Genomic DNA, 11,868 nt, shown 5'->3' on the forward strand with positions numbered 1-11,868 from the left:
ATGGATTGGTAGATGGTGCAGTATGGCTGATAACCATCTCTGCTGTCATGCAAAAGCAAAAGCATGCTGCTGTGTAGCGCTGCTGAATCGCCTCTGTCAGCGGCATCTAGTACACATACGGTGACAGTCACAAAAGGCAAAACAGGCTCCATGATTGCCATGCTATGGCATCTGCCAGGGCAATCCAGGGAAAAAAGCTGCAAAATGTTTGTCTGCCGTTGCTTTCCCAGAGGAAGGAGTGACTGACGACATTTACCCAGAACCACCCGCGACAATGATTTTTGCCCCATCAGGCACTGGGATCTCAACCCGGAAATTCCAAGGGGCAGGGGAGGCTGCGGGAACTATGGGATAGCTACGGAATAGCTACCCACAGTGCAACGCTCCAGAAGTCGATGCTAGCCTCGGACCGTGGACGCACACCACCGATTTAATGTGTTTAGTGTGGCTGCGCGCACTCGATTTTATACAATCTGTTTTACAAAACCGGTTTATGCAAATTTGGAATAGTCCCGTAGTGTAGACGTACCCTAGGATGCACAGACAGTTGCTGCACAGATTCTCACAGGTACAAAGAAGCACAATGACATCACTTGTTCTTCACATAACGTCAATTGCTCCCCATTTGCTTCAAGAACCTGTATAAAATTAACCTCATTTTGAAACCACTTATGGATTGGCTCCAGACTCCTTCATGGGTCTTGTCTGTTTCTACTGCTCTTCTTTGTTCCTGTGCTTATCTAGAGCTTTCGTCTTCTATGTTCTTTCAGAGTCTCAATGATGGTACCAAAACCTCTGCAGTTCTTCCCAGATGGAACAGCCTTCCAGTATTCTCTACTTCATTTACTACATCTTGAAGTCAACAAATGAGTAGGGAGCACATTTTCAAAAGAGCTTACATAACATAGGAGCACAATTCTCAATGGCTTTCAATGAGACTTGTGTTTGTAAGTCACTTAGGCCCAGAAGTGGTGTGCCAAGTCTTCATTTATTCACTCTAATTTAAGGTTTGGCATGCCAGTAATATATTTTAATGTTTTCAGAAGGTCTCTTTCTATAAGTCTATAATATATAACTAAACTATTGTTATATGTAAAGTAAATAAGGTTTTAAAAATGTTTAAAAGCTTCACTTAAAATTAAATTAAAAGGCAGAGACCCCCCCACCCCCTCGGACCGGTGGCCAGGAACTGGCCAGTATGAGTGCCACTGAAAATCAGCTCACGTGCCGCCTTCGGCACGTGTGCCATAGGTCAGCAGCAGGCAACCTAACTCAAATCTGATCCTGTTACGTACTGAGCCTCCTTGACGACCATTGACTTCAAGGGAAGCACCGTGCAGGAGGTGCTGAGTACCTCACAATATCGGACCCTCAGACACACCACTGATCTGAATTCCCATGGAAGCAAATGGAAAGACATCTGTGGCAGCTGGATCAAGCCCCATTACAGTAAAAACCAATGTAGGGTATATCTAAACTGCAATCCAAGGCGTGACTGCAGCATGGGTAGACATACAGGTGCTAGCTTTACCCGCATGGCTAAAAATAGCAGTGTAGATGTGGCAGCATAAGCTTAGTGTGGGCTACACGAGCATGCTGAGGATAGTAGGTCTGTACTCCCCTTCCTTGCCAGGGATGAAGCCTGTGCCCCCACACCTACACTTCTTTGCTTCGCTAAGAAAGCTAGAGTGGTTACGTCTACTTGTGCACTCTGAGATGTGATTGCAGCACTGTCGACAGACCCTGAGAAAAGAGACATTCAGCCTTGGAGCTTTGTAAACTCTGCCATGCTTTCACCAAGTAAATATAATTAAAAATCAATAACATAGCCTGCTTCTGAAGCTCATTTCTGGAAGCTTGTTAACTTGGTATTATCATTCCCTTCCCCCATGTAATTCCTTTCTCTCTCTCTCCCCCCTCTTTAGTTATAAATGAATGCATTTTGTAAAAGGACAATGGAAAATAAAAATAGATGGTGGGTCTTCCCCTCGGAGAAGACTGATGGGTACAAAGCATCTGTGTAAGTGTTTAATGTGTCAGTTTCCTTTCCAGGCCATCGTTTTGTTGCTGGCGAGGGACTGCAGTGTGATCATGGTTACTGCTGCTTTATTGAAAGGGACCCTGTGAACGTTCACCCTGGGAAAATGCGATTGGTGCCTATCTTCCCTTTCATTAGCATCTGCTCACGTGTCCAAAGGCAGCAGCCATTCTTGGCATGCATTCCCCTTTTTCCTTCCAAACTGGCCACTTCCTCGTCAGAGACTCCAGTCCGAATATAACAAGCCCCTGGAATGATCTCAGTGCACCATATGAGGTCATCAAAGGAAATTAATAGATTACTATGTACCAGAGATGACGATTGATGATTCAGACCCATAGAAACAAGAGATTGAAAATAGCTATGTGGTTCTCTCATCTACCCTTTGCCAGTGCTAGATTGTTCCTTATAGCAGTCAGACCCGTATCCTTTGGGCCATCATACCAATTCACCAGACTGAGTCTTTGACGGGGAGATTATCAAAGGGGAGTTAGCCAGTGCCTTTGCAAATCTTCTTGGAACTGTATAAAACAGAGGCTCTACCCGCTAGATGATACTATGTAATCCAGCTAGTGCTATTTAGGGAAGGAATGGAAGTTGGGTAGTGACCTGATTTCAGGCCTCAGCACAGAAGCAGATCATTACACTAGGTGGAGGAAGCCTCTCTTACAGTACCAGTGTGGCATGCATCATCTCCATTAGGAACCACTGATGTCTAGTGGGTGAAATTCCTCCAAGGTCTAGGCACTATGTAAGCCTGAAGATTTAAATGCCTTTTAAATGGTGCACTGGCCTCAGGCTGGCCCTCTGCCAAGGCATGAATTTGTGCCGTACATGGAGAATACTCATGCTGAGCTATCAGATTACAGATTAATTGGTTTACTTTTGGGCTAGGTTTATGCTATGTTTTTCACTACAATGTACCTTTTATACCCCGTGAAAAACAGAACTCAATATTGCGGCAAGGTTTGAGTTCGGAGCGCTACACTCATCAGTGGCAATGTCTTTTCAGTCTGTGATGTCATGTTGATCCAAGATCACAAGGGAATTCTATTGAGTGGGGAAAAAAAATCCAAAGGTCTCCAATATATGATGCTGCAGAAGGAGACTGCCCAAGCAATAGATCCCACTCACTGAATGGTCACACTCTACATCCCCAGCCAGCCCAGACTTTCCTGCATGGATCCTAACCCTAGAGCGAGGCCTCTTGGAAAAGGCAGGCAGTACGGTGCAGTGTTGGTGTGTGACAGTGTTTCACATGGGGAGGATGAGATCTCTGTGTGGAGGATCCGTATGAATGAATGTGTGTAGCTGGGGGACAGGATCTACCCTAAAGGGAGGTCTGTCTCATACACAGGGCTGAGAGTTAGGACATCTGGGTTCTTTCCCCAGCTCTGCTCCAGAACTGCCTTTGCCATCTTCGGCAGGTTGCTTTACCATTCTGTGCCTCAGTTCTCCATCTATAATGGGGATTGCCAGGCGGTCTGGAGTGGCTTACAAACAGGGGTGCTGACCTCAGTGCAGACTGCTACAAATCAGGGTATGGACCCCAAAGTGATTGCGTGTTCTGTAATTAGATTTACCGATCAAGTGTGAACTCCTCAAGCACTACAATAGCTGTGCCATGGAGACATGGACAGGGCCGGCTCTACAGTTTTCGCCGCCCCAAGCAGCGTGCCGAATTGCCGCTGCGGGCGGTGGGGGCAGTCCGTGTGCCCTTAGGGCGGCAGGCACGTTTCCGCTGCGGCGGCAATTTGGCGGCAGCTTTTCTGTTTAGCTGAAGCCGCCGCGGAAACGTGCCTTGCCGCCCTAAGGGCACATGGACTGCCCCCGCGGCAGCAATTCGGTGCGCTGCTTGGGGGCAAAACAAGGGGGACTGCCGCCCCTTGCAGATTGCTGCCCCAAGCACCAGCTTGGAATGCTGGTGCCTGGAGCCGGCCCTGGCCATAGACAGTCCCCTTGGGCATTCTGGTCTACCCAGGCAAGCCTGCCTTTGCTATAGGCAGTTCCTTACACCAAAAATTACAACAATATTCAGGTTACTCCCAGTCCCAAAGGACTACTTACCCCATATTAATTGCACCTTAAATCTCTCACCAAAGACAACACTTGTAGCCAATCCTATATTAAACTAACTAAAGTTTTATTAACCAGGGAAAAGAAATGTGTTATTTACAAGTTTAAAGAAGGTGTGTACACACACACACACACACACACACACACACACACACACACACAAAAATTAGTATTTGGTTCCAAAAGGTAATAGAGCCAGCTGTAATGTGCATATGTCCTTCAGGGCTAACTGAAGCTAAGCAGCTTGGGGATCTCTTGCTTGTGCTTAGAAATTTTGCGACTTCCAAATTCCAAGTAGCACAGTGCTACAGATCCTTCTGGTCAGGAATTTTATTCCCTTCTTCTAGAGTTCAGACTGTGATGGGCTGATGGTTTGTGCACGCCCCCTCTTCATGAGTGTGGAGGGAGCAATCAACAAAATCTTTTTGTTTCCTGACGTTCCACAATGGTTTGTCTGGTGTTTATAGGCATTCTTTTGTTGGGCAGGAGATGACACCTCATTGGTATACTAGTATTTCACACTTGGTAATGCTTCTCTCCAGACTGGGGGGGTTTCCAGTTTCACAGCAAAAACTTTTATAGTTACAAAGCATACACTTAAATATTTACCTTTATAACATGGGATACTGACATTATAAGTGAGATTAATGCAGGCAGCAACTCACAAGCATTTCATAAAGTCCAAACACTAAGCACATGTCTATAACTCTAATGCCTATTTTAAAAATGCTAACATCCACTTGAGCCAGACTGGTTTCCAGCTATTCATTTGTCAGTGCTCAGTGAGGCCTAGGGGCCTTGGCATGAGCTGGTAGCTGGTCTGCTAGTGTCACAGGGATAATACTTCCCTACTGTACCAGGGATGTTGCAAGGCTACATTCATTAATACTTATTAAAGTGTTTTGATGTCCTCAGAGGGACAGTGCTAGAGAAGTAATTATTTATTAATTAACTCATTGAAGCTGTGGGCAGCAATATTACCTGTATTTCTTCTTTCCTGAGTGTTTAATTCAGGCATTGAACACTTATTTTGAATCTTAGAAAGTAATTACTGAGTTGAAGGGTCATCTGGAGGTGATGGGTGTTTGGTATTTGAATGAAACATGCATAAAAGGAGAACTGCAGGTAATATTTCTTCCAGAGACAGAAACTTGGTGTCCTGGTACCTTTATCAATGGCAGGGGTGTCTAACCTCGCAGCCACACTAAGTTCCTATTTGGGTAGCTCAATGGGATACAGTACTAGTCTTCATTTTCTGCTCTCTTTGGTTGTATACTGTTGATATGAGGTCTTAAATGGTGGCCACATTGCAATAGGGAGGTGACTGCATTTCAGTGGTGAAGTGACCCCTATGTTTTCAAAGCTCTGGGGGATGCAAGGCACTACATAAATGCAGGATAGAGATGGTGGTAGAGTATTCTCTAATCTTCAAGCAGTTAGGGCCTGATCCACATCCCATTGAAATATATGGACTGATTTTACATTGACTTCAGTAGGTGTTGGATCAGCCCAACAACTGTATGGTATGGGCTAGTACTGAGAGGCATTTTAAGCATTTGCTGCTTTAGTTAGAGGTAAAACATTCAATAAGTCTCTAAGGAAATGGATACGCTGCAGCTGGAAGCGTGTCTCCCAGCCCAGGTCGAGAGACAACTTGAGCAGAGCTAGCGTGTAGCACCCTATGGATGCTGCGGCATGAGCAGTGACACAGGCTCGCCTCCTGAGGACAAGCCTGCCTGATCCCCTGGGTCTGTGCTGCTGCCCAGGAGACCACTTCCCCGCCACTATTTTGAGTGTGCTAGCTTGAGCAGAGCTGGGACGTGGCTGTGTAGCTAGACTGGGAGGCACCCTCCCAGTTGCAGTGTTAGACCTATCCTAAAGGTCCTCCACATTCATCAATAAACGCACACAGGAATCAGTGATGATGCATACCGGGTCCAATCCTCTCCTACGTGGAGGACCAGCACCAAGCCTATGCAACCACTTCAATCCTACTGAAGCTGTGAATTCCACCATAAATGATCTAACTCTACATAATAATAGATGGCTCACGAATGTATATTTTGCATATCGCAACACTAGGGGCCTGATACTCACCTCTGTCTCTCTCCGTGCAAACACCTACCAACACCCATCCCTCTTCCTTATCCTCCTCCCTCCTCTCCCTGTGTTGGGCCCCTCTGCAGGTGTAGGGTTAACTAGCTTCAATTTGGAAGTGTCATGCACACATAAGAGAAACAGCATAATCCCAGGCCTTTGCCATTAAGCTTTTCCCGTCTCCTTTTCTTTTGTTAAAGCCAAATGAAACAATGTAATTAGCTTGTTACAATTAAAGTGACTCGACTGGATAAATTGTAATCACCCAGATTGAAGTTAGGCATCCCTGCAGGTCCCGGCCAGCGCAGCTGAGCTGCCTCATTTGCATAATTAAAATATACAAATGATAATGGATTTTGTACTCAATTTCCAGCGGCTGTAAATTCGAGAAACTATGAAATTAGAATAACTGCAGTGGAGCCCGCCTTGAGGTAATGAGGATGACAAGTTTTGACAGTAGGGGTGTTTATAACACTAGTTTCTCGCTGCAAAATAAATAAGTACAAAAAAGATTAGACAGCGATATTAGTTAATAGTTCCACGGGCATTGGGAAAAGGAGATAGACTGGTGATTACCTCTGCAAATTTACCCTGCCTTTTTGACAAGCTCTCTCCTAACCTTAGGGGACACCTTTCGCCTGATTATGAGAAATTGAGAATGAATTAAATGCATAAAAAGGGTTGTCACAGATAGACAAACTCAAGCAAAAGAAATGAAATTAGTCTTGCCATTTTAGCTTGCAGGAGGAGGGGGAGAACGGGGGAAAGGCTGTGAGAAGGATTTTAATAATCATGGAAGAAGGAAAAGGAAACAGAGTGTCCTGGCAAATCGATCTAGGCTGACTTCAGAAAAAAATGCAACTTCCTTGGGATTCAAGGCTAGAGCTAGCCAAACTTTTCACAGCAGACAATGTATTTTGTCATTTCAGCCCTTGGTTCTGTTCAGGAACAGATTGTATTTTCCCACTAATGCATTATTTGTTCAGAATTACTCAATGGCATTTTTACACCACTGTATTTCAGCCTATGGATTACTTGTAAAATGCTCAGAATGTGAAATGTAAGCTGCTTTGATTGGATACATAAGTCACATGATATTTTTCCATTCTTTGATTAGGGAGATTCTTGGAGATCGGATTTCTGTTGCAAGTATAATTATGAATTCAAAAATTGTTTTCCATTAATATTCTGCACTGTTAGCCTACAATTTGGTGTTTCTGACTCTAGCAATTTGTTCCTTAAAAGTATGTCCAGGTCAGTCAAAGCTAATTCATTAAAAGGTATAAACAAATGTTTACAAATAACTTTTTGCTGTATTTGTCACAGTCCAGGGCAACTGCACCTGCATTCCCACACCATGGTCCTCCAAGAGCACCCACTCTGGCATTTCAGATGTCACCTCTGTTGGGTGGAGACCTGCGTCTCTGTCTCTCTCCTAACCAGAGTTTTGCAAGGCTGCACAGTTCCCTGTCTACACTGTGATATTCCCAGAAAACCAGCCTGCCTAAGAGGAACAACATCTATGCTTTGCTTTTTCTCCAGAGTTTATGAACTGTGGAATTGCCCACAACTATAAATTACCACACAGCTCTTTATAAGCAAGCACATTTATTCTTAAAGTGAAAGCATATTAAAACAACCTACATGCATCAAAATAAGCTTACCAGAGATCACCCCCCAACACCAACTAGGGCTCTGGTAGGAGTTAGTCCTTCAAACTCCACAAAAGGCATTTTTCTGTGGTTACAAGTTCATAACAACCTCAGTTCAGAACTATAACCACAATTAATTAGTTAATATTTCCTTTGTACAGCTTGGGTTTTGGGTCTTCAGATTCCTGGAAGAGGTAATAATCAGACAAAGGTCCTCTCCACAGGATTTAGTTTTAGAAGGCTGGGATTTTTCTTTTACTTCCCCCTAGATACTTCCCAGGAAATCCACTTCACACATATTGTACCAAAAGACCATTCTCATTTGCCACATTGATCAAATGACTATAGTGAACAATCAGGCCCATAATAATACCTAACCTTTGCATTTAATACACTGGACTCCAAAGATACTTAATGCAGTAAGGTTTTTCAAGGATATTGCAGTAAATTGAAATATCTGTGATAGTATTCACCTAGTTGTACCCAGGACATTTACCATAGATAAAAAAATAATAGAGATTAACTATCCTTCTTATGCCTTTTCAGTTTGTGGGAAACACGGAGAGAAAATTTTGGACTCAGTCAAAAAAAAAGTTGATTTTGATGTTTCTAGATATATGTAAAACAAGAAAGGTAAGATTTCAAGCTATAGCCTTATGATTAACTTGGGGTGCAAAATACACTTGTCACTAATAATATGTTTGTTTTTTGATGGCTATCTGGAGATCAATTAAGAAGATGATTGGTGATATACACACAGAGTCTTTATGAGTTTTATTAATACCATGAGCAATATAAGCAATATCACAGAACTAGAAAAACAAGATAAGCGTAACAGCAGCCTACACCTCATGAATAATCACAAATCCGTGGAGCTGTGGGTTCCCTTTGAGGTGAGATTAAGCATTAAGGTCACCGCTATCCTGAGGTTCAGCTGAGGGTTGGGATTCCCTTCTTATGTACTGTTTCTCACACTTACCTATTTTCAAGACCATATTTGATGAATTCTTGGCCTCTTGTCCTGTATTTGCCATTCCTGCTATCCATTGTTGGGGTTCTAACAATTTGTCGTACACTTTTGCACAGATAGAAGGTTCTCTATACAAGTGGTTAAGGACGTCTGGCTAAATAAAACCTTTATGCTCCAGACAGTTTATCTACAAGACAGATATTGCTAAATCATCTGACCCAAGGTTACTTACTAATGTTAACTTTTATTAGTCCTAGTGTGGCCTTACAATACCTATTACTGTCACTAGGCCTCAAACAAAATACTAGGTTTCAGGCTTACTGCAAAGCCCATTTAAAAACAATCTTTACATTTCTTTGCTTATTCCCAGTCGCATTAGAGGTTTAGTTTCATTTGCACTAACTGAGCAAGCATCTTAACTCTTTCTAAGATATAACTGATTATTTACCTGATCACCTGAGCTCAGGTCAAAGGTCAACAAAGCTGAGTTTGTCAAAATAGGGCACCAGGCATATTTTATCCCACCAAAATGAGCATGGTGGTGGAAGGAATGAGAAAGGAGGTGATATGGCCTAGCAGACAGTATGCTGCATTAGCAGTCAGGAAACTTAGGTTCTAGTACTCATCTTGTGTATGATTTGGGGTAGTCACTTCAGATTTTTAAAGGTATTTAGGCTTTTCCTCACTCAGTGTTGCAAGGCCTAAGTGATTAGTTTGCTTGTTTTCAAAAGTGACTGACATAGGATCCCAAGTCTCATTGGATGTCCATGGGATTTAGACTCCTAGTCCCATTGTCTTTCAGCAAGAGCTAGGCTCCTACGTCACTTCTGAAAATGAGACACGGCTGTCTAAATCACTTAGGCCTGGCAACGCTGAGCAGAACAACCTCTAAATGCCTTTACAAATCTGGACCTTCACCTCTATGTGCCCCTCTTGTGCCATTTGTCTCTCCTGTCTATTTATTTAGACTGTATGCCCTTTGGGGCAGAGACTCTCACAATGTATTTGTACAGCTCCTAACAGAATGGGACCTCAGTCTCAGCTGGGGTATCCAGCAGCTACCATAATACAAATAACGATAGATAGACAGATAAAAATATTTTAATCCTTGTCCTCACCAAAATCTATAAATATCTAACACCCAGATTCTACCACCTTCCTAACGGTTAATAAAAACCTTATTCTGTAAGTAGTCCCACTGAAATATCTTGGTGATTTACCTTATCTGTAGACTGTAGCTGATTGGTTAATTACAAGTTATTTAATCTTCTTATTGTTGGTTTAACTATCAATGTTCTAATGCATGGCAGCACCTTTTAGTGTATAATTTCAAAACCATATAGATAAAATGGTGTGTGTATATATATAAAAAAGAAACAATAGAAATGAAGCTTGCTTCATCTAAGGCCAGATGCAAAACTGCGTAAAGAAAGATCTCACTGCTGGCAAAACCTTCGAAAAATAAACGAAGCTCATGTTTTCACAGGTCTGCCAAAAAGCAAAAACAATTTTTGTGTGCGTGTTTTTGTTCTCATCTTGAACATTTTGAATGAAAATCAAGGGTGGTTTCGTTTCCTTTGCACCTGCATTCTCCTAGAGTGAAAATTGGCTATTTCCTCTCTTTTAGCTGTATGTCCAGCTCCAGACATATTAAAAAGAAAAGGCCTTTAAAAAGAAAACCGGAATTGTGACCAGTATTCCACAGCTTTTGTTGCATTTAAGGTCTAGTCTCTCACATAGGGAAGCACATGTTTCTTTTACAAACTTTAATGAAGTTACCTGTGTGCACCAAGGGGAGAATAAAGATATGGGCCTGAATTCTCAGTAACACCACTCTGTTACTACAAAGGGGCCAGACAGTGGGCGTAAATCTCATCTAAACCTACTGTAGGGACCTTTTACACTGCTAGAGTGGTGTAAATGAGAATCAAGCCCATTGACACAGTAACGGAGAGAGTTTTTCAAAGTCCATGGGAAGCTGGGCAGGATACTTTTTCCAAGAGATTGCAACAGATGTAAAACCCTATGGCAATTCTATATAGCCACGCCAATCTGGAGTGTGCTGCTTAGGCTCCTAGCTTCCCTGTGAAACTAACGGGTCATACAAAATAGTATGATTAATTATGATTTAATAATAAGTACAGCTCATGTAAATCTTGAATTAAAGAAATTGAGGGTCCATTCTCCACCCCCAAGACCTGCAGGGCCATCATCATAATTTATTATTATTAATGATTATTATTTGTGTTGCAGTATCCCCTAGGAGCCCCAGTCATGGATCAAGGTGCCATGGTGCTAGATGCAAAGAGATGGTCCCTGTCCCCAAGCGCTTACCAGGTGGTGGGAAGGCATTCCCCAATACAAGGAGCATATAGATTTCTTGTGGGGGTTGGGGAGAGATGCTACGTGAGCCCTCCTCCCCCAGCCCTTCCCCTAGTGTGGCAGGGAGGAGGAGGAGATGAATGCTTTGCACATGTGCAGTGGGAGTCTGTTCCAAGTATAAAGTGCAGCATGGAGTGGTGGGGACGAGACAGGCTGAAGCTAAGAGTGGGAAAAGGTGGACAAAAGGAGCAGTCAGGCGCGAGGCTGGGGAGGAGAGTATTCGGCATGGGACGGGTAAGAGAGTGGAGATGCAGCAGGAATTGTGATGGGCCCTGAAGGTGAGGATGAGGAACGGAGAAACCTGTGAAGAGAGCCGTCGGTTGAACTGGTGGGAGAAAATGCTGAATTTAGGAGACCTCTTTGTAAACAGTCCTACATTTGATTGGCACTACCAAGGAGTTGCCTGCATTATTTTTTTCTGATTACTGCATGTTCCCTTTTCTTGTCTACATCTGCAGAATTAAATCAGTGGGAGGTTTTGTCCCTATAAACGTTGTCTTGCTTAGCCGTCTGCTCCCTCAGAATCTGCTCCTGGGTCTAAGGAGGGTCTCCAGGCAATGATAGAATCAGCGTGTCTCTCTCCTTTTCCCAGGCTCAGTGTGTTCTCAGCTCAGGTACAGGCGTCATTTGCATTTTGTGGTATGTTTTGCAGC

General features: G+C 43.3%; 1 long non-coding RNA gene across 1 annotated transcript in view; it reads left to right on the plus strand.

Annotated features, from left to right (window-relative positions):
- The window catches only part of LOC120408658, a 25,870-nt gene extending 15,387 nt beyond the window's left edge, over nt 1-10,483 (plus strand). Inside the window, exons 2-3 of the long non-coding RNA XR_005600851.1 lie at nt 8,410-8,496; nt 10,461-10,483. This is a non-coding gene — a long non-coding RNA (uncharacterized LOC120408658). The remainder of the gene's footprint in view (nt 1-8,409; nt 8,497-10,460) is intronic.
- Nucleotides 10,484-11,868: the final 1,385 nt, after the last annotated feature.

The sequence above is a fragment of the Mauremys reevesii genome, linkage group 6 (assembly GCF_016161935.1).
Source record: "Mauremys reevesii isolate NIE-2019 linkage group 6, ASM1616193v1, whole genome shotgun sequence".
Taxonomy (NCBI): Eukaryota; Metazoa; Chordata; order Testudines; family Geoemydidae; genus Mauremys; species Mauremys reevesii.